General features: G+C 49.0%; 1 long non-coding RNA gene across 2 annotated transcripts in view; it reads left to right on the top strand.

Moving 5' to 3' along the window:
• The window catches only part of LOC139357215 (uncharacterized), a 116,230-nt gene that overhangs the window by 45,394 nt on the left and 43,701 nt on the right, over window positions 1-27,135 (top strand). Inside the window, exons 4-5 of one of the 2 annotated variants that reach the window (XR_011610051.1) lie at window positions 3,666-3,787; window positions 18,470-26,094. This is a non-coding gene — a long non-coding RNA (uncharacterized lncRNA). Of the gene's footprint in view, window positions 1-3,665; window positions 3,788-18,469; window positions 26,095-27,135 lie in introns of those variants that run through there. The other variant, XR_011610052.1, reaches the window with a different exon arrangement.

The raw sequence follows: 27,135 nt of genomic DNA, 5'->3' as shown, positions 1-27,135 counted from the left end.
GCTTAAACAACAGAAATGCATTTCTTACAATTCTGGAGGCTGGGAAGTCCAAGATCAGGGTGCAGAATCCATGTCTGGTGAAGTCCACTTCCTGGTTTGCAGATGACTATCTTCTCACTGTATCCCCACATGGTGGAGAGAGCAAGCTCTAGTCTCTCTCTCTTCTTAAAAGATACAGTCCAATCATGGGGTTCTCTACCCTCATACCTCATCTAAACCTAACTGCCTTCCAAATGCTCAACTTCCTAATATTATCCCATTGGGGGTTAGGGTTTAAATGTATGAATTTGGGAGAGGGATACAAATATGCAGTCCACAGTAGTTCTACATACAAACATGCAGTCCATAATAGTCCTTCATGCATTTATATCTGTATTTTATACCTCTATATATTGCAAACTGAGCTCACACCAATATCTCGAATTCCACTGGGTTTATTCTTGTTTTCTTTTTTCCATATTTCCTACTCTCATTTCCAGTAGTGAGAAACATGGCTCCTATTATCCCTAGTATAATTGTCCCCCAGTATCCATGGGGGATTTTTTTCAGAACTCCCTCAGATACCAAAATCCATGGATGCTCAAATGCCTTCTGTAAAACGGTGTAGTATTTGCATGTAACTTACACATATCCTCCTGTAACCTGTAGATTACTTGTAATACATAATACAGTGTAAATGCTACGTAAATAATCGTCATACTATCGTGTTTAGGAAATAATGACAAGAAAAAAAAGCCTGTACATGTTTGGTGCAGTCGTAACCAGCCATTTTCCCCCCAATATTTTCAATCCACAGTTTGTTTAATCCACAGAAACCACGAATGTGGTGGGTGACTGTTCTACCTGTTTGTTCCATCTCTCTATATGTAAGCAGTCTGCATCACCACTGCAACCCCCAACTCCCACTGCTTTTGCACAGACACCCTCCTCTCCTTCCATGGAACATATTTATACAAAAAACTTTCACATGTATCTGAAATTCAAATTTAACTGGGCATCCTGTATTTTTATTTGCTAAACCTGTTAGTCCCAGAGGGCCATCCTAACTTCTGTGCTCCCGGCCTTCAGGTGACTGTGCTACAGCCCACGTTCTCTCTCTGCCCAGCCCTGCTTGTATCCCTTCCTTGGAAGAGGTGTTGATCTCTAGAAAGCACCCCCCAAAAATTTCCTGTTGCTCATCTCCATTTTCAATCAGCTTTCAGGGACTAAACTTGCAACATCAAGCCCCTGCTTTATTATTTCCCTGGTTCTAAGACCCCAGAGGTCCCAACCCATACCCATGTAAGCCCAGTTCCCAGAGCAGCCTCGATCCTGGCCCCAGGGCCTGGGGATGATTCCAGAGGAGCCCCTTTCAGGGATTACAGGCGCAGGACGTTGGCCCTGCAAACCTCCAGAGGGCTCCCGCCCACCAGGGGGCAGTCTTCACCTGCGTGTGAGCAGCTCCGGAGGCCCGGGCAGGGGCTCGCTGGGGGAACCGATGCGGGGAATACGTGCGTGAGGACACGTGAGGGCCGTGCCGGCCAGAGCCCCAGCGTGCGTGGCCTTGCGTGCGTGTACACGCACATGTGTCCAGGTGCCTACGCAGGTGCCTGACCCTGGGCAAGTTGTTCCGTCACGCGGACCTCAGTTTTCTCATCTGTCCGACGAAGGGATCTTTCCGTCTCTGGCTGTTGGTGTTCCTTTATCCACGACTGCTGAGCACGTTGGGTCCTCTCTTTAGAGCCATCTCTGCTTATTGAACAGAGCCAGGGATTCCAGGCCTTTGAATTGATGCGGGGGGTGAGTAGGAGAAGGCAGTGAGGCACGTAGGGGTTTTTGTCTTTTGCTGCCCAAAGCAATGCTCTGTAATTACTTTCTAAATATTTGCATTTGTATTCTTTGCAAAACTTTATTTCAAAATAATGTGAATCTTTAAGTCCTATGCAAAGCCACCAGAATCCTTGGTAGTGCTTCCCTACTCATTTGCAGGAATCTGGGCAGAACATGAATTCCCGGAACTGGTGGGACTTTCCAACCAGTTGCTTCTCATGCAGAGGCAGAAAAATGAGGGGGTAAATAGCTCAGGCCTCAGGGGCAGCCTTCTTGGCCCTTACAGATCATTTAATTGCTGTGCCTCAGAGTCTCTTCTATAAAATGGGAATGATAATAGTACCCTAAGTGATAGTATTATTATTAAATATTGGTTGAGTGTTCTCAGCTTTGTCATAATACAGCTCTGTGACCTTGGCCTCTTTCCCAGGACCTTTGTTTCCTTATCAATAACGGAATGAAGTACTCATTTTGCATGGTTGTGATGAGCAGGTAGGATGTTTGTGAAATCACCTGGTGGTACCTAGTAGATGCTAAATAAATACCTATTTCCCTTATTGGATAAGTATTGCTTCCCAGTTAACACTTAATCTTCCCTGTTGCCCTGGCCTCAGCAAGGTGACAGTGGTAAGTCAACAGATCCCTTTTGACAGAGACCTCTCCAGGACATCTGCCTTAGAGGAAGGAGAGTGTAGGTGTTCAGGAAGCTTTGGGGAGATTGATTTACTTCCTGGAGGGCTTTTTGTTAGACCTGAAATGTCACCACGTGGTTTGCTGCTTCCTCTGCCTGTGGGTGATAGGGTAGGAGTAGAAGGTGGAGGAGGTACAAGTGTCTTGTTAGGAGCCCCTGGAAGTCACCTCTTTAGAGGGGCCATCTCTGAGATACAACGATTCATTTTCTGTTATCCCTATATTTTTGTCTCCACTGCCCCCAACTCCCATGTAAACAGCCTGCTCCTTTGGGAGCCCTGCTTTGGGAGCCCTGCTTTGGGAGTCTGCTGCTGCAGGCCAGGGAGTAGGAATTGCTTTCTTTTCTTTTTTCTTCCTTTCGGGGAGCCTGAGTTACTTGAGATGTGAGTGCCTTTGAGGGAAGAGTCCAGGAAGCACAGCTCCCTTTTCCCTCGCAATGCCCAGGGTGGGCAGGACCTCAGAGGGCTGACTGTGATGTGTCTGTGACCAGCTTTCTCTGGCAGTGGTTGGCACAGAAGCAGCAGAGCCCCTGGGCTCCTGGGTACTGTGTGGCCTTGCATCAGGTATCTCATTTGTCCCCACTGGGGACAAATGGCCAGTGACCATGCATGCACCCCTTCCAATGATGCTGGTGAGAGAGAGGATGGGTAGGTTCTGTTAATGACCAGGACCGAATTTCCTGTCTCAGGTGGGATGGGGGCTCAGAGATGGATTTAACTTGATTTAAAGAAATTTTTAAAAAATTATATTTCTCATATACCTGAAATCGTGGAGTTTGATTTATAGTTGCTATTTCAGAATTTTCCCTAGCACCTGCACAGCGTCTTGTATGCAGCAAGCACTCACTAAGCCCTTCTCCTTACCCTGTGAGTTTACCTATTGGACTAGTCCTGGTGTTTAGGACTTAAAGTAATGGGCCAGCTAGGAGTCTCCAGGGCTGGGTATCTAGACTGCAGGTGCCATGAGATGGGTACTCCCAACAGTGCAGCCTCAGACACCTTGCTCTGCTTGACAGAGGTTTGCGGGGATGAATGACAGCACCAAGAGCTACCCTGTCTTGAGAGCTTCTGATCTGCTGGCCTGGTGCGAAGTCCTTGGCACAGGTTATCTCATTAGCTTTTACAGCAGCCCTGTAAGGTCCAGACTATATTGTCTCTATTTTGCAGATGAGAAAACTGAGGCTTGGAAAGATGGCAGAGCCAGAATACTGTCCCCGGTGGTTGGACACCAAAGTCACTCATTTTAAGCACTTAGGACAAGTGACTGATGGACTGACTGAGTAAAGAAGGTAAGGAATAATAAAGTTGCCAAACTGGGGAATGGCAAGACAGAATGTATTTATTTCCTGCTTTGACACCTGTCTTCAGTGACCCTTTCCCTCCCTGTTCCCCTTAGACACCACCCAGAGAGGCTGATTTCCAGTCTGTGGAGTGCAAGAGGGAGTGAGGGTCCTCTGTCTGTGCCTTCTGGGCCCTCTGGGAGCTCTTGGCCCTGACTCTGGGCTGGGAGGCTGGAGCCCTATTGCCTTTTCTATCAGGGATGGACAGAGACATTCTTTTTCATTTTCTTTCCCCAATGCCATTTTGTTAAATCAGAAATCCTTGAGGAGTGAAGTCACATTTTCCATGCCCCTGAAAGCTCTGGAGAGCCGATGAGTGTTATTGTAACCAGAGGAGACTGGGGACAAAGGAAGCTTATAATTTTGTAAACGAGGCTTGGGAGAGCCCTGCCTGCAATGGCTTTCCAGGGGTAGAGGCAGAATTTGGAAAAACCAGAGGCAAGAGGAATGGCAGGACTGGCCAGCTCTGAGCCTGGCACCCGGGCAGAGACCCTCCTGGGGGCCGGGCAGGGTTCTGAGTCCCTCCTGCCCGCTTCTCCGGTTACTGTTTCCCAGCCTTCCCTGGGGAGGGAAGTTGGCCTGCTGAAGCGGCAAGATCTCTGTGCTTGGAGTGAAGCACCTGGGGTCCCAGTGCCGGCTCATTCACCCCAGTTTTCTCATCTGCAAAATGGGCTGGTGAAGGATCTGCCCCAAAGAGTCTGCCTTCAGCCTGGTGATGGGGCTGTGTTTTATAGAGAACGAAACGGAGGCATGTGTTTTTCAGATAGGAAGTGGCAGAACCGGGATTTAGATCCCGGCAGTCTTACTTCTGAGTGGGAACTCCCAGCCCTTGGGCCACAGTGCTTAGACTTACCAGTTGCCAAATCGTGTGAGACAAATGTGACCCGCATGCTGCCACCTGGGGTCCGCCCTCTTTGCCCCAGCCTGTAGGGACGGAGGCTTCTGCTGGAAGGCTAGGCTTTTGGGTCTCTTCAAACCTTAACATTCTCAGACCTTCTCCTAGTGGCCAGACTCTGACATACTGCGTGGGAGGGAAGTCTGGGGACAGGTAGCCCATTTCAGCCCTTCTCAAATGAGGTCCAAGCAGATGGCCGTTGCTTCCTCTTGCTGGCCGTGGCTTCTCACTAGGCTTGCACAGAAATGGAGAGAAGACCAAATAAAGCTCCTTTGAGGACAAATGTCCCGGACAGGGCTGGGGGTGGGGATCCAAAGATGGACAGAACCAACCCCCCACCTGCCACCTGCAGGGCTCTGAGCCTGCCTGCTCCCAGACTGCAGGCCTTCTGTGCAGGCTGGGGCTAGGTGTTCAGGGCTGAGGGGGGCAGGCATGTGAGTCGTTTGGAGGAAAGGGCGGGGTGGAGGGGAATGGGTCGTTCACACTCAGCCTGGGTCTGTCACTGAGCACGCGCTCCCTTGCCCCTACAATTCTGGCCCTAGTTCTCCTCCTTCCCTAGCCCTGAAGCTGCCCTCTCTAGCAGGCAGCTGAGATTTCCCAGGTGGACTCGGGGGTCCTCCTCACCCAGGCCAAGCTGCCCATAAGGAGCCAGAGGGTGATGAGGATATGCCTGTTTCCTCTGTGAGAGTTCCTCTCTCACAGGCACGGCCACTGCCCTCCTCAGCCTGTGAATGGAAACACATTCCAAGGGGGATCTGGCTTGGCCCAGGTGGGTTTGAGATCCCCCACTCAAGCCGCCTTCATCTCCCCTCCAAAGCACCAGCTCACTCACAAAGCTTGTCTCGGCCGGTTCTCCTCACAACCGTGGCTGCGCTCCCCTCTCCCTACTACCTTCTCTCTGTGTGTATGTCTGTCTCTGTGTCTCAGTGTCTCTGTCTCTCAGTGTCTCTCATGTTCTCTCTGTCTCTCAGTGTCTCTGTGTCTGTGTCTCTGTCAGTGTCTCTGTGTCTCAGTGTCTCTGTCTCTCAGTGTCTCTCTCATGTTCTCTCTGTCCCCAGTGTCTCTTGTCTCTCAGTGTCTCTGTCTCTCAGTGTCTCTCTCATGTTCTCTCTGTCTCTCAGTGTCTCTGTGTCTGTGTCTCTGTCTCTCAGTGTCTCTCTCTGTCTCAGTCTCTCTCTCAGTATCTCTGTATGTGTCTCTCAGTGTCTTTCCACATCTCTCTCTGTGTCTCCCTCTACAGCTGTGTGTGTCTGTCTTGATGTGTGTCTCTCTTGCTCTCTTTCTCTCTCGGTCTGTCTCTCAGTCTCTTCCCCTCCCCCTGCCCCCCACTAATTTAATGGGACTCGTCTCAGTGTGAGGAAAGCGTCTAATTAGTCATAGAGGTCCTCCTGTCCAGAATTTCTAAAGCCGTGCTCACGACAAGTGTCCCAGGCTTGAATGGGACATTGGAGACACTCTGGGCCAAGAGGAGCAGCACAGAACCACCCAGAGGATGGCTCTATGAAATGGGGTTACAATAGTGCCTTCCTAGAGGGTTTGAGATAAAGCATATAGAACAGAATTCATGTGTGGAGGCCAGTACAAAACATCACCAAAGTTAAGCTGCTTTCCCTCTCCTCCTCACTGTAGGCTGCTCAAAGCCTCTACTATGCTAAGGAGAACAGAGAGCTCTGAGAGGGTTGGCAGAGTTGCAGCATTTCCCAGGATTATTTGTCCAGTGAAACCTCTTGCCATGGAGCATCTAGTGGGGTCAGAATTCCTCAAATCATAGTTGGGAAATATTGCTAATCCAGGCCCCTTATTCCAAAGAGAAGTGGAAGGCTCCCTCCCCAAGTCCCTAGAGCCAGCTGGGGTGCACAGTCAGGAGGCTGGGCTCCAGCTGGGGGAACAGCTGAACTTGGCTCCAGGATTGCGCCCAAGGGCCTCCTGTTGTGCTCCCAGGAGCCTTGGCAGTGTCCCTCCAGGGAGTGTCAAAAGCACCGGGAGGCATGGGGTGTAAGCACCTTGTAAAAATGACCCTGCCATGGATGCCGGAGCTTGCGTCCACAAAGATGGGTTGCCAGCAGACCGTGAGAGTGGTATTGGGGGGAGGGGTGGGTAGACCCTCCCTTCCTTGCATTTCTGTAGGTGAATTCTCTCTCTTTCAAGGAAGGACTGATAGGGCTCTCAGAATTATGTACCCTCCCGGCCTCCAGTCTGGAATCTGGAAGCTGGACTCTCTCCCTCCTAGGTCTGTATCATAATCTTTTTGGTGTTGATCTCTAGGAAAGATGATGCCTGCTCACCACCGCCTCTTAAATTTCTCTTCTGCCTTCTTTGGAAGGTCCTGCTAATATTCCAGCTGCCATCACCTCAATTGTAACTTCTGAATACCATTAACCCCCTCTCTTGGCAGCTATGATCTGGTTAGAGTCTTATTAGGTTCCAAGGATAATGAGGTTATCATCATTTTTTGCTGCTTTTCTTCTCCTGGAATAGCTGGTTTTCTAAAGATGCTGTTCTCTTCTTTGCTGCTGCTGCTGCTGCTGTTCCTCCCCCTCCTCCTCCTCCTCCTCTTCTTCCTCCTCCTCCTTCTCCTCTTCCTCCTCCTCCTCTTCCTCCTCCTCCTCCTCCTCCTCCTCCTCTTTCTCCTCCTTCTCCTCCTTCTTCCTTATTTCTTCTTTCTTCTTGACAGAGTCTTGTCCTGTTGCCCAGGCTGGAGTGCAATGGCATGATCATAGCTCACTGCAGCCTCAAACTCCTGGCCTCTAATGATCCTCCTACCTCGACCTCCCAAATTGCTGGGATTACAGGTATGAGCTCTTGCCTTCGTAGCTTCTGTTTCGGGGTCACTGTAGCTTAGGGCTTCTTTGCTCCAGAACTAGCCTCTGTTGTTGACTTTAAAACTCTTCTAATCCGGGAAGAAGAAACCTGGTGAGGGAGGATTCAATCATCCTACAGTCCATCTTCCAAAGGGGTGGAGTTCCACTGCCCCAGTGTCAGATATCCACTTAGATTTCTGTAGCAGCCCTTCCTTGTCTTGACCAAATGTGCTCACTTGCAGGGTGCTCTCTGCCTGACTGGGAGTGCCACTCCCTTCTCATCACAGCCTGTCCTCACTCACATGGGGTCTTAGCCCGCTGGAGAGGGTGGCTGGGTGCTAGTGATAGTCCAAAATTAGGTCTGGAGACCCCTGGCATAATGGAGGGGCCTAAGAATGCCCAGACTCTGGTGAAGCTGGCAGGCAGGGCAGGCTGGTACAAGCCTCCACTCACCTGTGAGCTGGTATCTGCCTAGTTGCTTGGCCTAGGAGAATGGACGACTCTCATTTTGAGTGCTTACTGGGGGCAAAAGAAGCGAGGCAGGCTATTTCTTATTGTCTATGCCAGGGCCATAGGAACCTGAGGCGCCAGGCCATACAGAAGAGCTCCTTGTATGGGAGGGAAGAGGCAGTGGTACCATGGCACTGCAGCTCCCCATCCCTGTCCCACCTTCACAGCCCTTGGGAGTTCTTTGGCTGCTCTGTGACTCAGAGGTCCCGAAGGCCCAGGCTCCTCTGCACCATGTTCTGGGTGGTTATGCACCAGAACCACTATGCATGCGTCAGATCTGCTCCTATGGCAAGGGCCAGGCCTTTGCCCTGTGGAGGCTGCAGGGCACACACAGTCTGTTTACCACCCATATGTCCTTTCCAGAGTGGATGCCAGCAGCCTGCGGAGGCTGTGGGATCTCACTGGAAAGCCAGGGCTGGGTCCAGGAAAGTTGATTTTCCTCTCCTGAGATGCTTGCATGGGCCCCAGGCCAAGCTCTGCTGAGGGCTGGCGACTGACTGGGAAATGTTCGGCTCCCCTGTCATTGTGGACTCCAGTGGCAGCCTCTGGGGAGGAGAAAATCTGCATGGAGAGCAGTGCAGGCTCGCCTTGCTGATGAGACAGAACAAAAGAGGGGTGGGTTACTGGAGAGGGGACAGAGGACGTTCCTCAGGGGTAAAAGGGCTGACTAGTAAATCTGACCCAGGAAGAGGAGGAGGCAACAGGGAGGGGGAAGGAAAAGCAATGGAGATATTGGAGGCGCCAAAGGGGGCACAACTGTTCCTCCCCTGAAGGGGAAACCATGGGGAGCAACAGCTGGAACAGGAGTGGAGCTTGGAGGGAGACACTAATGGAGCTCGATGCTTCGAGATTCAAGATGACAATACCAGAAAGGTTGACTCCACTTGGTAAGTGGAGAGGCCTCAGGACAGGCAGAGGAAGTTCTCGTTTTGGAGTTTGACTCCATGTCTGGTGGGCTTTCACTGAAGTGCAAACGCCTGAGGGCAGAGGTTCCTCTCTGTTTTTTTCATTGCTTCGACCCCAGTGCATAAAATAGAAGCCAGCACGGATCAGATTTTTAAAAAGCAGTTTGTTGGATGATACGTAATTTGAACACAGGGATATAAGAAAAGGAACATTGTGTCTTAGGGCAAGAGCTAAGTCTCTTTCAGATCTACTCTGGGGCCCTAGAAATGCTTGACAAGGAGTAGTTTGGGGAAGATTTAGGGTCATCCCACTGCAGGGAGCAAACTGAGGGAGACTTTTAACTGGGCGAGAGGCAGGCAAGGTAGACTGTGCTGGGGGTGATCCAGACCAGAAGACAAGGGATAGGAGGTCCATGGCTAAGGTGAGTGGATAGAGAAACAGGGTATGGAGTCAGGTGTCACACCAGGTGGGCTTAGCCTACCTTCTGGGGCTCTGGAGAAGGTGATCTTCAGGAGTTTAGGGGGCCCAGGGATGTCTGTACCCCAGCAGCAGGGCCTCCGAGCAAATCAGGAACAACAGCAAGACAAGGGGGCTGGGCATTTGGAGTTGGTTCTCAAAGCGGGTAACCAAGACAGGACCTCAGGATGGGCCCAAGACAGGAGGAGGCCAGTGACCATGCACATAGGCCTCGGGGCCTCAGGGCTGCAAGGCCAAAGGGAGCTGCGCCCCAAGGTGGGGGATGAAACTCCTTTCTTTGGCTTCCTGTAAGGATTCACGCTGGGATTTGTGACCTGGTGAGCTGCAGATTGGGGTCTGGGAGTCCTGTGACTCTATGGTTGGAACAGGAGAGCCTCAGACATTGGGAAGCAGACAGGATTCTCACACTGGGCACATCAGCAGCAGGCATGGCATGGACAGACACAAAATAAAGAAGTTAGCTGAGTGGACAAGAAAGGCCGAGGAGGGTGACTGTGGAGGTCACGGGCAAAACAGAGGCCTTTGTGTGATGTGAGAAGCAGGCTCTCTTTTCTCTGTGGGACAGACTTGGATTTCTGTGCTCAGCGCAGAACCAGTGCACAATCTTTCCAGGGATGAATAGTCCTTTCTGTGTGACAGAGAGTGCCACCAGCATCAGGGAGTGGCTGGGGATAGAGATGAAAGAAAGAGGTGACTTGGAGATAATTGCAGACATGGAGTATTGAACACTTGCAGGAGGAAGCAGGCAGGTGTCATGGTATACTAGGAAAAGAAAGTGAATTTCCAAAGCCACAAGCATGTTGATGGCACAGCTGGTCAAGACTTAGATGGGATGTGCTCTCTGCCACCCCACACTGCCCCCCAGGGGCCCAGGTAGATATTTGGAGAAAAAGAGTCCCTGAAAGGTGGCTGAAGTCAGTGAATAAATAAATTAATGGAGAGGGAATGTGTTTCCTGACCCCGATTTCAGGGAGGGCAGCTGGGGAGAAGGCCAGGGGTTTGTACTCAGGAACTGCAGCCTCCAGAAGCCAGGCAAATCTGAGCCTTTCCCCAGCATCCGAGGAAGCCATGGATAAAGCCATCAATCACTTTCTCAGTGGTATGGAGAGCTCTGGCAGCCCCAGAGTGAGGCAGGAAGCCCCACTTCATGGCACTTCCGGAGGGGTCTGATATTTGTTTATGTGAGACGTGGTCCAGCTAGGAGTGACTTGATGATTCAGCATCTCCAGGGTGGGTGAGGTGGGAGGAGGCCAGCTTGGAGGGTGGGTCCTTTTCTGTTGGCCAGTCCCTGACACTTGGAACTCTCCCTGCAATATCTGAGAGAGCGAGAGCATTTAATTATTCATTCCACAAACACTTCCTGGAAACTGACCTTGTGCCACACATGGGCTAGGAGCTGAGCAAAGAATGGTGAGCAATGGCAGGTGTGGTCTCTGCTCACGTGGAGCTTCGTGTACAGTGGGAGAGAGGGGGTTAATCAAAAAATCACAGACTGGGATGTGTGTTCTAAGGAGATTTTGAAGTCAGGGAGGGTTTCTTTGGACAATAACACCTGTGTTGAGATAGGAAAGGCGATTAGATTTTTTCTAGGTGAAGTAAGGTGGTGTGAGGGAAGACATGAGTTTTCCTCTGGGGGAGCATGGGCTAAGGCCTGGTGGCAGATAGAAGCATGGTGGGTTTGATGAAAATCTGAAGAGCAGGGAGACTTATCAGGAGGTGACTGGATACTTGGGCAAGGGCCCAGATTGTGCAGAGTGAGAGGAAGGCTTCATCTTCATCCTAAGAAGCACTAAAAATCTTTGAGGGTTTTAAAGCAATGGTGGTGGAGGGTGGATGTTTAACATGATTGAATATGCACTTTGCAAAGCTCCCTTTGGATGCTCTGTGGAGAACATATTTGAGAACAGAGTGGATTTAAGGAGACCAAATAGGAGGCTGTGTAAATCATCTGGGTGAAGGATTACAATTGCTTAGACCTGTGCAGATGGACAGAGATGCAAATTTGAGAAATACGACAGCAAGTATTTATTTAGTATTCACTATGTGCCGGGCATTGTCCTGTGGGTTTTACATGGAGTATTTAATCCTCACAATATGGTAGATACTATTCTCCTCATTTAAAGATGAGGAAACAGGCAAGTGGAAGTTTAGTAATTGGTTGAGCCAGGGTTCAGTCTGGGAGCCCATACTCTTTTTAAAATTTATTTATAAATTTCTTTTAGTAGAAATGGGGTCTCATTATGTTTCTCGGGCTGGTCTTGAACTCCTGGTCTCAAGCAATCCTCCTGCCTTGACCTCCCAAAGTACTGAGATTACAGGTGTGAGTCACAGCACCTGGCCAGGAAGCCCATACTCTTAACCATCATCTTTGCTACCTTGTAGTTAGGATGTTAGGAGATGAGAATGAGAGAACTTGGTGTTTGATTAGACATGAGGGATGTGAGCATGACAGAAGAGATGGCCCAGGCTCCTGGCTACCTTGAGTGGGTACAGTTTAATAGGCACCAGCTGAAAGAGACTGGGTTTGGGGGAGGAGTTTATAAGTCTGCCCTTGGACAGTGTAGTGGTTTTAAAATAAGTCCACATATTCTTTGATGCTTCTCCATTCAAGAGGTGGAGCTTGATTCCTCTCCCCTTCATTGTGGGCTGTATTCAGTAACTTGCTTCTAATAAAAGAATTATGGTGATAGTGATCACGTCTGGTTTTCAAGACAGGTAATAAGAGGCACTGTGACTTCTATCTTGGTTGCTCTCCCTTGGAGCACTCACTGTAGGGGAAATCAGCTGCCATGTTGTGAGAGGGCCATGTTGCAAGGACCTGAGGCCTCCTGCTAATAGCCAGCACCAACTTGCCAGTATGTGAATAGGGTGAGCCATCTTGGAAGCAGATCCTCCAGCCTCAGTCAAGCCTTCAGATGATACAGCCCCAGCTAACATCTTGACTGCCACCCATGAGAGAACTTGAGACAGAACCCATGACTGCCACCCATGAGAGAACTTGAGCAGTAACTTAAGCTGCTCCTAGATTACCAATCCTCAGAAATTGTGTGAGATGTTAAGTGTTTGCTGCTAAATTTGGTTGTAAATTGTTATACAGCAGTAGACAACTAATACAGACAACCAAGGGTAGGTGTTGGGTAGGCATTTGTTGTGACTTGGAATTATGATTTGGAAGTTGACAGCATTTCAGTGGTGGCTGAGCATGTAGGAGAAGAGAGTGGAGGGCCACATCGGGCTTTGAGAAGTTGTGTCCTTAAGTGGCTCTGTGGAGAGGGATGAAGGCCCTGAAGGCGACTGGGAAATCGGATGGTTTGCAAGTTGGATTCCACATTGACTTTAGTCCTATGGAGGGGCCTCAGGGGCTGGATGGAAATTTGGTGAGCATCTAGCCCTGCCAGGTTTCTACTCTGATTCTTCTGGAGTGGCCTTTTAGCAAGGGGTCTAGTGAGATTCACTGGGGAAAAGCAAAGATCTGATGCTGAAATATTGGAAATTACTAGTCTAGTGCAACCACTACTTTTACAAATGAGGAAACTGACTTGCCCAAGGGCAGGCAGCTTTGGACACAGGTCTACTGGGTCTAGTGTTCTTCCCATTGGGCCTCCTTGCCTCCAGCACCTTTCCGTGGGCCTGGGGGAAGAGAATTAGGGCCTGTGCAGAGGACAAGATGGGGTTCCTGCCTTTGACATTCTGTCCCCGCAACCAGGCACACACTGGGGAACAATGACACCCCTCCATGCCCCGTGTGGCGCCTCCTCCTCGAATGAGGCAGGACATGAGCTCATTCCTGGCTCTGCTAGGCGTGTGGCTTGCCAAGACTGGTCTTCTCTGAGCCTCAGTTTCCTTATCTGTAAAATGGGAATGAGGATTCATCCTTCTTTACCAGACTGTTGTGAGGGCCAAACTGAAAGGAGGGCTTTTCACCAGTGAAGTGCAGTGTAGTTGGAACAGGTAGGTCACTGCTGGCCAGGGGATCTCAACCTCTTCAGGCTGCCTTGGGCAGAGTGGGGCCCTTGGGGCCCTGGAGACCTGGCAGTCCCCACATGGTGTGAATCTTTTGCTAGAGCAAATCCAGGCCAGCTGCTCTGAATGTTGGTGCTGCCAAACTTTCAATAACCTGGGACCCCTGCCAGTCAGGATGTTCTCCCTGGGTCTGATTTGCAGTGCAAATTGACTCTTAGCTGTTCCAAATTCTCTTGGCTCTCGAGTGCCCATCCTCAGGCCCCAGTACTCATCCTCCAGTCCCATCCCCCATTCTGTAACTCTGTCCCCCCACTTATCCCCTCATCTAATTTGGAATTATCAGTGGTAGAAATCAAATAGTGTACGCCCCATTATTTATAGGGGAGACTCAGCGGGACCCAGGAAAGTGACGTGTTTTGTTCACGATTATACTGTCATTTATCATTTTCTCTTTGATGAGTTCCTTTGAATGATGCCTGTGGTCTGCAGCTTTCTACTTAATTGTCCTTTTTTGGGCCCTGGCCCCTCATCCACCTGCTCTTCTCTGACTACCCAGCTAATGACAATGGGACCACTGCTCTCATCTTTACCTACCTGCACCACCGCTGGTGGCTCATTTACACAATCCCTTGGCTGTAGAGCCTGGTCTGGGCTTACGGCTGTGCGTCCACAGTTTCTCCTCCTCTGGTCCTCTGAGGGTGGGCAAGGAGCTCTTAGAAGAGGAGACAGGAAGCCCCTGACTCTGGGCACCTCGGTCCCCAACCCTCCCTGTCCCTCCCACCCTCTCAAGCCTCCAGGCTGTTTCTGAGGTTTGGAATCAGTAGAGTTTTCCCCTGACCCTATATTTTATTCTCCTACTTCTCTTTACTTGAACCCATTTGTAAGCGAAAAACCATTTGGGGTGTTGTGTTTATTTTTTCCTTGTTCCACGGGAAATTACTCAGAATGTATAAGTATGTGTTTTCCTTAGAAAATAGATTCCTTTACATTTTGGCTTTGTGGTTCCCAAAGCAAGTGGACCCGCAGAAACCTAGGCTGCCAAGAGGGCTCCCCATCTGGGACTCCTCCTGGCTTCAGAATTACACCCTTTCTCCTCTCAGCACCAGTCACCCCCTCCAGCCCCTTTTGGGTCCACAGCTTCTTAAACCCCACAAGATTTCAGCCACAGTGGGCCTGACATCTCTCAGGAAGACCAATTCTTCCTGAATCTTTACTTTTAATTCCTCATTCTCTCTGCTGGTGGAAGACGTTGTGATGGATCAGGGCATGAGAACATTTCCCCTCCTCCACCCTCCGGGGCTGGATTTAAACATAGACTTGAAATTCTGAGTTCGAATCCTGGCTCTGCCTATTGCTGGCTGGTGACATGAGCAGTCGACTTCATCTCTTTGTGCCGTTTTCCTCTCCTGTAAAACATGGCCATTGACAGTATTTGTGCAGAAGGCCATTGGGAGGGTTAAGAGAGTTAATATGTGTAAGGCAGTTAGGATATTGCCTGGCATGGAATAAGTCTCATATCATGTTTGCTTTTGTTCCTATGCATGTGCTTCTCCCTGATAGTACTCATTTTAGTTTTAGCCTTGGTTACAGCCCATTCCCAGTAAGGTGCAAAGGCAGGTAGAGACAGGATGGTGTCAGTGTGGCTTCTCCTTATCACCTTCCCCCAAGTTGAGGGATCTCAGTGCTCTTTTCCTTGGCTTGGCCCCTAACCCAGAACTCCCTTCCCTCCCTTCCAAAAATCGCCTTTCTGTTTGCTCACCCATGTTCATAGCAGCATAATTCACCAGAGCCAAAAGGTGGAAGCAGCCCAACTGTTAATCAATGGATGAATGACTTAACAAAATGTGGCATTTCCATGCAAATAGAATATTATCCAGCCTCAAAAAAGAAGGAAATTCTGACATCTGCTCCAACATGGATGGACCCTGAAGACATTATGCTGAATGAAGTAAGCCAGACACAAAAGGACAAATATTATATGATTCCACATGTAGGAGGTATCCAGAGTCGTCAAATTCAGACGCAGAAAATAGAACAGTGACTGCTGGGGCCTAGGAGGAGGGGGAGGATGGGAGGCTGTTATCTAATGGGTAGAAAGTTTCATTTTGAGATAATTAGAACATTTCTGGAGAAGGAGGATGGTGATGGTTGTACAACAGTGTCAGTGTCCTTAATGCCACAGAATTGTACACTTAAAAATGGCTATCATGGGAAATTTAATGTTATATATATTTACCAGAATATAAAAGGCAAAAGTAAATAAAAATATATCAATAATAAAAAAAAAATCCAATTTGCCTCTTGAGACACTCCGAGAGGGGCACTCATAGTAAAGTATTCATGCCCAGTAGGGGGCATGAGGGTGAATCAGTCTCCCAGGGATTGGGTTGCCAGTGAACTCCTAATTGGCCCCCCTTATTGCTTTCAACCCTTGAGGGAAGCTCTTTCCTGGGCATCCTCCCTGGGGGATCCTCAAGTTCATAGGGTCACAGCCTTGACAGGAAGCAGCCTCCACATTACAGAGATACCTTATCTCCTACACCGTCCTGGAGCTGGGGACTGGCTGCTGGTCATGGGTGTGTGGCCCTCTGGGTCCCCCAGCACTTCACTTGCTCTCAGTGCATGAGTGCGCATTCATCTAGGATTAATTAGGCACCACTGTGTGCCAGGTAGAGTGCCAGGCTCTGGGGATAGAGAGCCAGCTGGTGCCCTGCTTCAAGGAGCTTTTGTTCTAGTGGTCAATGGTCCATTTTGAGCACCAGGCCCTGAGCCATTATTTCATTTCACTCTGACAACCGCCTAGCAGGTGCCGTCGGACTCTCAGCCTTTTTTGGAGCAGCATTCTTTCTATGGGAAATGCCTAGGTCCATTTGGAGATGCGAATGGGAGGTCTGGCTGTCCCAGTAAGAAGAGATTTCTCGGCCGGGCGCGGTGGCTCAAGCCTGTAATCCCAGCACTTTGGGAGGCCGAGACGGGCGGATCATGAGGTCAGGAGATCGAGACCATCCTGGCTGACACGGTGAAACCCCGTCTCTACTAAAAAATACAAAAAACTAGCCGGGCGAGGTGGCGGGCGCCTGTAGTCCCAGATACTCGGGAGGCTGAGGCAGGAGAATGGCGTGAACCCGGGATGTGGAGCTTGCAGTGAGCCGAGATCTGGCCACTGCACTCCAGCCTGGGCGGCAGAGCAAGACTCCGTCTCAAAAAAAAAAAAAAAAAAAAAAAAAAGAGATTTCTCTCCAGTCTCTATCTGTCCCACTCGCTTTAAAGACTGAGTCATTTGAGGGCCTCCTCTGGGGCTAGCAAGGGACCCCGTAGGTGCCTTGGTACCTCTTCCTGCAGCCCCCAGTGGCGCCCATAGCAGGCCAGGCATAGTCAGACCCCTGGGAAAGCCCAGCTCAGGGCCATCAGTGATATCTCTGAAAGAAGTGATGAGTGTCTAGTCACAGAGCGAAAAGGACAGAGACCCCATTACTGAGACCCTAGGGGTAGAAGACCAGTGCCCTCCTGCCAGGGCTGTGTACATGCCAGGTACTGCAGCAGCTGTTGGGGGGAAATTGCAGGTTGGACCAGGCATGGTGTTGGGCCTCTGCGAGACAGCTGTGCAGAAGCTGTGATGCCCTTCTCTTGCCTAATTCCACCCTTCTGTTTTCACTTGCTCTGCGTCCTGCTAAATTCCCTTCCCCTGCGTCCTGCTAAATTCCCTTCCCAGGCTAAAAGTTTCCATCTCTGGGCTTGGCCTCAAAGTGAAATTCTTTGGAAACTTTCAGCTGAGTTCACTTAGCTATTGTTGAGTGAAAGAAGGTGGGTGGGGGAGGAGACGGTTTGGGTTCGGCTTAGTTTTGATGCTTCAAATGCAAGTGCAGTGAGACCCAGAAATTTCGCCTTGGCTGCTGGGGTTTCAGTTGGGGTTAGGGAGGCAAGTGGGGTCATGAAGACAGCTTAGGGCTGGGATTGGGACCCCTTGGATCCTAGTCCTGACAAGGTAGGTCCTGCCTCCTAGCCCTGCTGGTCAAGTTGCTCTATCTCTCCAGGACCTATTTGCTAATTTTCAAAGCCAAATCTTTTGAAGAAATTATTTCTAAGGTTGTTTATGCATAGCCCTGATGTTTGCTGATTGATGCCTTAATCTCATGATATGATTTTTATTTGAAACAAGCCCTGCTTTTCTCTGTGTGTGGGCAGCCATCAGAAGGTTCTAGCTTCTGTAGATGCCTGTGAGGCGCTGTCAGCCTCCAAATCATAATCGACCTTGTGGCTGGGCCACAAAAGTCTCAGGCTTGGCCTGATGGAAATCAGGCAGCTGTCCCAGAAGGAATGAGCTTTGCTCTGCCCGCCCTTCCTCTCCTGTTTGTTTGGTTTTACTCTTGTTCTGCGTCAGGGATGAGTTGCTTGGGAGAAGGGGACGAAACTTAGAGCCTAGATCTGCACATGTTGTTTGGTTTGGGAAATTAAAAATAAAATATTTGGTTGATTTTAGTCCAATAATGTAATTTTTTTAGGAAGACAGATTATTGGTCTGGATTCAGCTGGTTTTTTTTCTATCCTAGCATAAAAAGATTTTTAAAAATCCAGCAATTACAAAAAAAATTTGCGAAATGCCCTCTGTGAATTGGTTCCTCCTAAGTGGGTCTTCTGTAGGTGGGAGCTCTGAGGTGCAACTAAGATGAACAGAAAGTGGCAGGAGAAGAAGGGGAGACAGAGGCTGATGTAGGATTTTTACATCACTAGGAAGTTTTGTGGCTTCCATGCCATTTCTGGGGCATAACTGGAAACTGCCTAAGATGTGCGGGGACAGAGGCGGAAGGGGCTGTGAAACTCCCCTTCCCTAGAGACCTTAAAAGCAAGTAGGTCTCCGGTATCCCTGGGGTTTCTTAGTCATCCTGTCTGGAGGCAGAGGGAAGGATGAAATGACCTCTGGAGGGCATATTAATCATATTAATGCAAATGGGAAGATGAACAACCCATCTGGCTGAGTAGTAAGATCACCTGCAAGAGTGGAAACATTTGCATGTTGCCTCTCCCTGGGTGGTAGCCCATCTCTTTCCTTCACTCTCTCTCTCTCTTCTTTTTTTCTAGTCCTGGATCAAGAATCTGTCACTCAGATTATTCCAGAGCCCCTGCCCAGTGCTACTTATGCCTCCTGGATGCTGAGCTGACAGGCATGGTGGGGCTCTGGCAAGCTTCTGCCTTCGCACCCCTTCCCGCAAGTTCACTGTCTTACTTTGATCTTGGGAATCTTGTCTACATTTTAACACACACCAGTTCACATAGCAGATTTGAAGCAATGAGGGACAGGCTGGGGAGGAGAGATGTTTTGGGATGGGAGATGCTTCTCATTTACCCTGTGGGTACCTGCCTTTTGGCTGGTCCTGAAACTGTCAGTATTCATTGTTAACATTTATTGAGCAGCTAGTGTGTGTGGGGCTCTGTACTGTCCTCTGAGGATATTATTCACATTTTACAGCTGGAGAAACTGAGATTCTTGCCTGAAGTCACAGCTTTGGTGAGATGCAAAGCAGGGATGGAAACCTAGATTTGTCTGGCTTCAAAGCCTGTGCTTTTACCCAGCATACTCAACCATTTATTGGCGGCCAATGGTCATGAGCAATTACCAGGATACCCTATACTTATTGCTGTGTGCCTGAACTGGTGCTAAGTGCTTTGCTTGGATTCCTACATTCAACTGGCCACTGTTACACTCACAGCTTTGGTGGAGTTGGTCCTCAGATCTGAGCTGCATCTTCCCCATGGGGTTGCAGCCCCCAGAAGGCCTCTTGCTGCGCAGGGCCACAGCATGACTTCTGTGGGCACTTTGCCCTCATGGGTCCTCTCCCTGTAGAGGAATATTAAAATTTATACTTTATGACTACATTGGTGTAAAAACAAATGTAATTCCGGCTGGATTCATGATTGTATACTCATTTGTATTCTATTCATTTTTTTCTTTTGATTTTTGAAAGACAACTAAAATAAAAACATTTTTGAGGGCCCCTAGAAATATCGTGGCTTCTAGGCACTGCACTGTGCCTCATTCAGAAGCATGCCCTGTGTGCTGGAAGTGATGGGCAGTCCTAAGAGTCTTGTCCTGGGAACTCCTCTGGACCCAGCAACCTCTGCTGCCACCTGACCTAGAGCCCAAGCCACTCCTTCAGCCAAGCAGCCCCAAGGTATGGGAAAACCAGGTGCGCCTCTGCCCTCTTACTCCACCTCTTCCACCTTCCCTCAAAATCCTTCCAAGCCTTGTAGACAATCAGCAAAAGAAAGTAACCCCTCTAGGCCCTTTTAAAGTCCATTTAGGCCCCCTCTTCCTCCCCAGCACAAGCTCTTTGATTTCATCTCCTTCTCTTCCCCTTTTTGAAACAGCTGACTTTTAGGAACTGCAATGACCAGGGCAACCCACTTCCCAGGAAAGCCCCTCCTTCCTTCTCTCAGAGAAAGGTTGGAGGCTGCTCTGGGATTAGTGCTGCCCGCTCCCTCCCCAAAGGCTTTGTACCCTGCAGCAGTGGGCTCCCAGGGCCTCCATAGGGAGGAGTGTCTTCTCAGCTCAACCTTGACTTCAGAGGGGCCCAGGGTGGGAGTGGGAATGGAGGGCTTCATTACTTCGTTCCTCCATAGTATATGGCTAAGTATTCAAGAGTTGTAAGCAAAGCTGCAAACTTGTATGTTCTTTCTTTCTTCCTTGACAAAATACTGTTAACCAAACTGAAATGAAGCCAGGTAGGAAGTAAGATATTGGCATTTATTTGTGGGTGGTGGTAGGAATTATAATTTGGGATACACAATACCTTTTATGACAACGTAGACAATCAGCTTCTAAATTTAGAACTTCAGACTCTGCAGAGCCCTGAGCTAGAATATACTGGAGCAGGGAGGACTGTCCCTCGCTCCCACCTACCCCTCTGCTTCTCCTACCCAAGCCCCCAATTCGAATCTAGAGTGTCTGTGTGCACACAAGGGTAGGAGTGATGGTGGTGCCAGCTCTTGCAGCCCAGCCTTGATGCCCCTTCAGTCTGGGGGCATGTGTGTGTCTGTGTGCACTAGACGGGTGGTTGGCTCTAGTCTTGTAGGGAGGAACCCTGGGCAGAGGCCCAGACAGGAACCTAGAGTATGGTTCAGAAGGAAGCCCTGAGCTTTGGTCTGGTATATTCTCTTGGGCCTGTGAAATCCTTGCCCTATGAAGAGCCCCAAGGCCAGAGGAAAGCCGGAGTGGGGCCTCTAAAGAATGGCCCAGGCCAGGAACCCCTGTTGCTTGGCTTTGAGGGAGGTGCTGTCCTCAGCCTCTGCTGTCTGGCTATCAATTTAGATCTCCTGACTCAGCTTATGAGGGGTTTGTTCATGTCTTAGGGCATGTGGCAGTGGTGACCTTTTGTTACACATGATTGACTCCCACATCCTGGAATGGAATAGAACACATTATTAAAACCATTGATGAGTGAAGTCGTAAAAAGCAAGTTGAAAAAGAGGCAAACTCCTAAGAACAATAAGGTAGCCTTTTCCCTAATATTGATGGTAGATGGAAAATTGGTAACTTCATAATCAAAGCTTTATTAGGACATTTCTTGTGACATGGCCACTTAAGTCAAACCCTACAAGGGTATGAATAACTCTCAAGTTTCACCCCAACTCTTATTACTTTGTAAATCGAGGAAACACCATGAGTGCTGAGTGATGAAAGTTGTTGCTTTTTAATCCATACTGAGTTACTGGAACCAGGAAAATCCCTTAGTTTGTCATTCTAACACTCCCATCATCATTCTAAAACCTAAGCCTCCCTGTGTCTTCCCCCCATATGGATGCAAAATGGAGAGAATACCAAGTTTCATGCTCAACTTTTTTCTTCTGGAGGAATTACTTTCTAGTTTCCTTAACCAGTTAATTCAACCATAATGACTGGGTACCTACCATGTGTCCAGCAGCTGGCCAGTACTTAGAATGCAGTAGTGAATAAGGCAGGTGTCCTTGCCCTCATGATGTTGACAAAACCCTTTTTTAAATAAGAGCAGTAAAATCCTCACTCTTCTGACAAACCACACTATTTGAATTTAAACACAGAGAAGCTTTCTCTAGTAGCCAGGTTTCACCTTAGCAATATACTGGCATGAAAGGTTCTCAGAAGCTGCTGTCTGAAAGGATAAGTGTCCCTGGGACCAAACCCTTTAGGCACTTGAGAAGCCAAGAGTGTCTGTGCATCCCAGACAGGGAAGCAGACTTGGCCACCAACTCACCGTGTCACTTGGAAAAAGTCATTTTCTGTCTCTGAGATGCAGTTTCCTGACCCGTGCAGCAGGATAGCTGACCTAGATGATTCCCAAACTCCCCTTCCACCATGACATTTCGATGACAAACATTTTTAAAAATAGAAAATAAACTGTATTTTAAGCACAGGCCCTAAGTGACTTCATCGAGCTCACCTTGAACTGCCCTGCACCAGAAGCAGTTTGGCTCTTCCCTGTCGGCCAACTCTGTCTGATCAGAAGCTCCTATTGTTTTTGAACTGGTTTGGAAACTGCAAGCAGGATGAGTCCCAGCTGCTTATGCCCTCTGGGACTTCCCAGACCCCTCTGGCTGGAGAATGTAACCCAAGGCTCTTGTTCTTGTGTCTATGCCAGCCCTTGTCATACCGTGGTGACCAATCTGTTCCCCCACCAGATTAATCCGTTTATTGCACCAGTATTTATTGAGAGCCCGGTGGTGCCAGGCATTGTTCTAGCTACAGTGGGGAATATAACAAAGCCCCTTTCTGCCTGCAGCTTGCATTCTAAAAGGGAGGGAGAAGAGGGAGAAATAAACCTGCACCCCCACCCCACCCCCCACCCATAATTTGATGTCATGAGTGGTAAAGTGGTATTATAAGGACTAGAGGAACAGAGTAAGGGAAAGAGCGTGAAGGAGAGTGTGTTTTGGCTTGGGTGATCAGGGACGCCTTTTTGAGGAGCTGACTTTGGACATAGCTCTGAAAGAAACAAGGGCATGAGCCACACTGCTTTCTGGAGGAAGAGTGGTTTAAGGAGGGAAAAGAGCAGGAGCAAAGGCCCTGAGGTGGAAGCATGTTGCCTGGGTTCTAGAACAGCAAGATGGCCAGTGCAGTTGAAACTGGGGGCCGTGAAGGGGAGAATGGCAGGCAGGAGGCTGGAGGTCAGATCACACTGGGGAACAATGATCATGGATTTTGTTTGAGGTGTGATGGGAAGTCTTTGGAGGGTTTGAGGAAGGGAACAAATATGATCTGATTTGGGTTTTAAAAGGATCACCTGGTTGCTCTGTATAGAAGACACTGAAGTGAAACAAAGGTAGAAAAGCAGGACCAGTTAGGACAGGGGTCCCCAATTTCCAGGCCATAGAGACACCAGTCCATGGCCTGTCAGGAACCGGGCCACAGAGCAGGAGGTGACTGGGGGAGTGAGCAAACATTACCACCTGAGCTCTGCCTCCTGTCAGATCAGTGGTGTCATTAGATTCTCATAGGAACACAAACCCTACTGTGAACTGTGCATGTAAGGGATCTAGATTGTGTGCTTCTTATGAGAACCTAATGCCTGATGACGTGAGATGGAACAGTTTCTTCCCCTACCCCCCACACCTGGTTCACCATGAAACTGGTCCCTGGTGCCAAAAAGATTGGTGATATGGTTTGGCTGTGTCCCCACCCAAATATCATCTTGAATTGTAGTTCCCATAATCCCCATGTGTCATCGGAGGGACACGGTGGGAGGTAATTGAATCATGGAGGAGGTTCCCCCATGCTATCTTTGTGATAGTAAGTTCTCTTGAGATCTGATGGTTTTATAAGGGGCTTCCCCCTTTGCTCAGCTCTCATTCTTCTCTCTCCTGCTGCCTTGTGAAGAAAGATGTGTTTGCTTCCCCTTCTGCCATAATTGTAAGTTTACTGAGGCCTCCTCAGCTCTGCAGAACTGGGAGTCAATTAAATCTCTTTTCTTTATAAATTACCCAGTCTTCGGTATGTCCTTGTAGCAGCATGAGAAAGGACTAATACAGTTGGGGACTGCTGAGTTAGGAGAGGATCATGGAGACTGGTGGGAGATGATGGCTTGGTTGAGGAGGAGGTGAGACGTACTTGAAGTCAGGTATACGAGTGCGGGCACAGACCATGCATTATTTGCCTAAGATGGGCTCTTGCCCAGAAAAGGTGCTCAGAAGAGGGAAAGATGAGAGTGGAGAGCTATGGTCAAAGTTAAGAGAGGGAGAGAAGTGGAAAACACTCACACAGCTCTGGCAAGTCCACCTCTGAGGCTCTGTCTGCATTGCATGTACCTGTTTGTTTGCCCTTGATGTGTACATTCTATAAATACCTTGTTTTGGTTGAACCTTTCGTTGTTCAACCTGGCAGGCTCCTATTCCTGAACCTATTGTTTTGTCCCTATATGACCTCTTCCTGCTAAAAACAGCACTGTCCTTCTTTTGGGACCTGCCTCTCCCACCCCATTGCTTTAATGTCTGCATCATCTTGGATTTGCTGAACCTTTCCTCTCTCTTAGGACCCCACTGCTTGCTCATGGAGACTGATCCTCTGTGTCTGTTGCCACAGTCATGTTGCTGCCCATGGGTTCCCTCCTGTGGGGTGAATTCTGAGCTCCAACATCACCTTTACTGCTTCTGCTGTGGCCAACCTGATCCTCAGAGGCCTCCCCATTCTAGTCTCTGTTAAAGCGCCACACTGCTTGCCTTGCTTCTTTAATGCCTTTGGTAGGGATTGCCCCCAAGATGCCAAGCAAGGCTACAGCCCAGCAGCATGGGGAGATAGTGCCCCATGTAGAAAACTTTGACCTATGAAAGACAGATGAGAGGGATCCAGCAGACAATTTTTTCTCTTTTCTTCTATGGGATGGAAGGTTCTCAGGGACAGTGATTATGCCTTGGATGTGTGAAGACATCCCCTGTGAATCAGAAACTGGCCGTATCCCTTTGTGGAGCTGTGGATAGCTTGGAAATGCATTCACCCCTTTCCTTTCTCTCTTGAGAGAGTGAGAAGTCTTTGCCTTGAGATTGTGCCTCCTAATAAGCCTTATCTCTATTAAGGGACTCTGGCACCATTTTCTTGGACACTCCCCAACCTTGTGACTCTAGTAGGTTCTGTCAGCCAGTTCCCTGGTCCCTTGGCCATGGAGGCGGACACTGACCCAAGCTAGACCGATAGAAGCCCTTACCTTGTATCTTTTAAATTGGATTAGAAGGAAAAACAGTTGTTCGCTTCTGGCACTGAGCCTGAAGATACGAGTCTAAGAGCTGCTCAGGGCCATTTCCCAAGGAATGTGGAGGAAGCCTATCTGGGGGAAGGAAGCTGGCTTGTAGAGAGGAGCAGAGATGAGCAACACAGATAGTTCTGGATCCAATTGCTCTGAGACCCAGCTGCGCCCTTCCCTTCCCACGGTTTCCTTCTGTGAAGAACAAATTCTTTCTCCTTCCTGGCTAGTTTGATTGAATTTCTGTCATTTGCTGTATTAGTCAGGGTCCAGGCAGAAAACAGAAACCACTCTGAGTGTGTTACATAGCGAGAGTTGAACGCAAGGAATTGATTATGCAGAGATGGGAGAGCTGAGAAACCAAATGGGAATTAACGACATGGAAGCTTCCAACACTCCTCCCTAGGGCTGAGGAATAAGGGGGAGGTGGTTTTACTGTCAGCCACGATGGGGCCACCTGCAGAAGCGAAGACCATGGCTGGCCCGTGTGGTGGGAGCTAGGGCCATAGAGTGAGGCTGACACTCCCTGAGATGCTGCCCAGAGCAGAAAGAGGGTGGCAGAAACAGTGTGGCCTCCCTCTTCCTCCAGCCTTCTGTCATGCCTCCCATTGGTCAAAGCTATCCTGAAGTCAGCAGGCAGGAAAGTCTAAGAAATATAGTATTCTGCAATGCGGAACAGGGCAGAAGTGAACTAGCAAGCAGACCAAACAGGCAAATGACCAACACACTGGTAGTCTAAGAGTCAGTTTATTCCACAGTGCCTGCTTTTAACTGCGAACCAGAGAGCCAAGACTCAGTGTGAAGCTCTGTCTGCAGCTCGACCCTGTGTCATAGCTCACAAGTTCATCACAAAGTTCTGGTGATGATAGTTATTATGGTGATGGTCCCTAAGAAGTCCTGCTCCTTTGGAGGTATGAATTGATTCCCCAGTGCATATTTTAAAGCCTTTACTCCTCCATAGGGTATACACAGGAAGTTGAGTTCATTGCTTAGAGATTCAGTTGAGTCACAGAGAGAACCAGGTGTAGCTTCAGAATTTCCATAGCCAGTAGTCTCCTGCCAGCATGGCTGCAGGAAATCTCCTGAATTTCAACCCAGTGGCTGATCAGAGCTGCTCAGTGGCCACCACAGAGGTACTAAGCTTGCTAAGCTATGCTGGTGCATTCGGAGTTCTCCCTAGCCTCCAATCTAAATTCCTTCCCCTGTATTGTCAGGTCACCCTTGGGAGACCTAGGATAGGATTATCCAGAAGATCATGCAGGCTTTTGAAAAAAGGAAAGAGCATTATTTTTGAATTTGAACTGAGCATGGACTTAGAAAGCTCTGCTGATGTGGCCAAGGAGGGGCAGGAATGGGGGTCATGTGATGGATTTTCAGACTGTGGAGTGACCGGAATGACTCACTGGAGACCATCCAGGCCATGGGGTTTGAGGTCCAGTAGTGCTCAGCAAAGAAGTTCCTGGGAACCTAATGGGGACAATTTGGGGTTTTGCAGATCATCTGAACCGAGGTTGTTTCACATATGTTGGAGAGCATGCAGCTCTCTATATGTCTGTATTTTAAAGTAAATAAATGGTTCCCTGAGCAAACCACATGGTATTGGATGGGCTTAGACTCCTGTTCCGAAGCCTCTGCTTTCTGGCTTTACAGGAGCCTGTGGTGACCACTCTGGGCTGGGAGTCCGTGTGCTGGGTCAGCTTCTGGCTCCTGCTGAGGATTCACTGTAGCGCCAGTGGACAGGCAGCTTGTTATGCCTGGGCTTAGTTCTACCTTTCTGTGAAACAGGTGGAAGACTGGAGTCACTGGATATTGTGAGAATAGAAGAAATTTTTGCTTCGTGTTACAGGTTGAATAGTCCCCTCGAATTCATACATTGAAGTCCTAACCCCCAGCACCCCAGAATGGGACTTATTTGGAAATAGGGTTCTTACAGAGGTAATCAAGTTAAAGTGAGGTCATTAGGAGTGGGCCCTAGTCCAATATGATTAGTGTCCTTATAAAAAGGAGAAATCTGTGCCCAGTGACACATGTAGAATGAAGATGACGTGAAGATGGTCGTCCACAAGCCAAGGAGAGAGGCCTGGAGCAGATTCTTCTCCCATGTCCCTCAGAAGGAACCAATCCTGCCAACCATTGATTATAGACTTTGAGTCTCCAGCATTGAGGGAACCAGGGGCTGCAGAAAGAAGCCAGAGTGGGAGAGAGGGCTGAGGCAATAACTTCCAGTGAGAAGAGCGTGGGAGATGCCCTTGTACCAGGATCCTGGGACTTAAGAATCACCCCTTCTTCACTTTCATTTCCAAGACAAACTCCTTTTCTAGTTAGACGGCAACTAACATCTGCTGTCTTCTCCCAGCTATTGTGTTTTCAGCCCCTTTCTTCCTTGCCTACATATATGACCATGGGTGTATTAGGCTGTTCTTTTATTACTATAAAGAAATACCTGAGAGTGGGTCATTTATAAAGAAAAGAGGTTTCATTGGCTCACGGTTCTATAAGCTTTATAGGTGGTGTGGTGCTGATGTTGCTTAGCTTCTGGAG

This window comes from Macaca nemestrina, chromosome 11 (genome assembly GCF_043159975.1).
Source record: "Macaca nemestrina isolate mMacNem1 chromosome 11, mMacNem.hap1, whole genome shotgun sequence".
Lineage (NCBI taxonomy): Eukaryota > Metazoa > Chordata > Mammalia > Primates > Cercopithecidae > Macaca > Macaca nemestrina.
The sequence above is the reverse complement of the archived record's forward strand: the minus strand, read 5'-3'. Positions and strand labels throughout refer to the sequence as shown.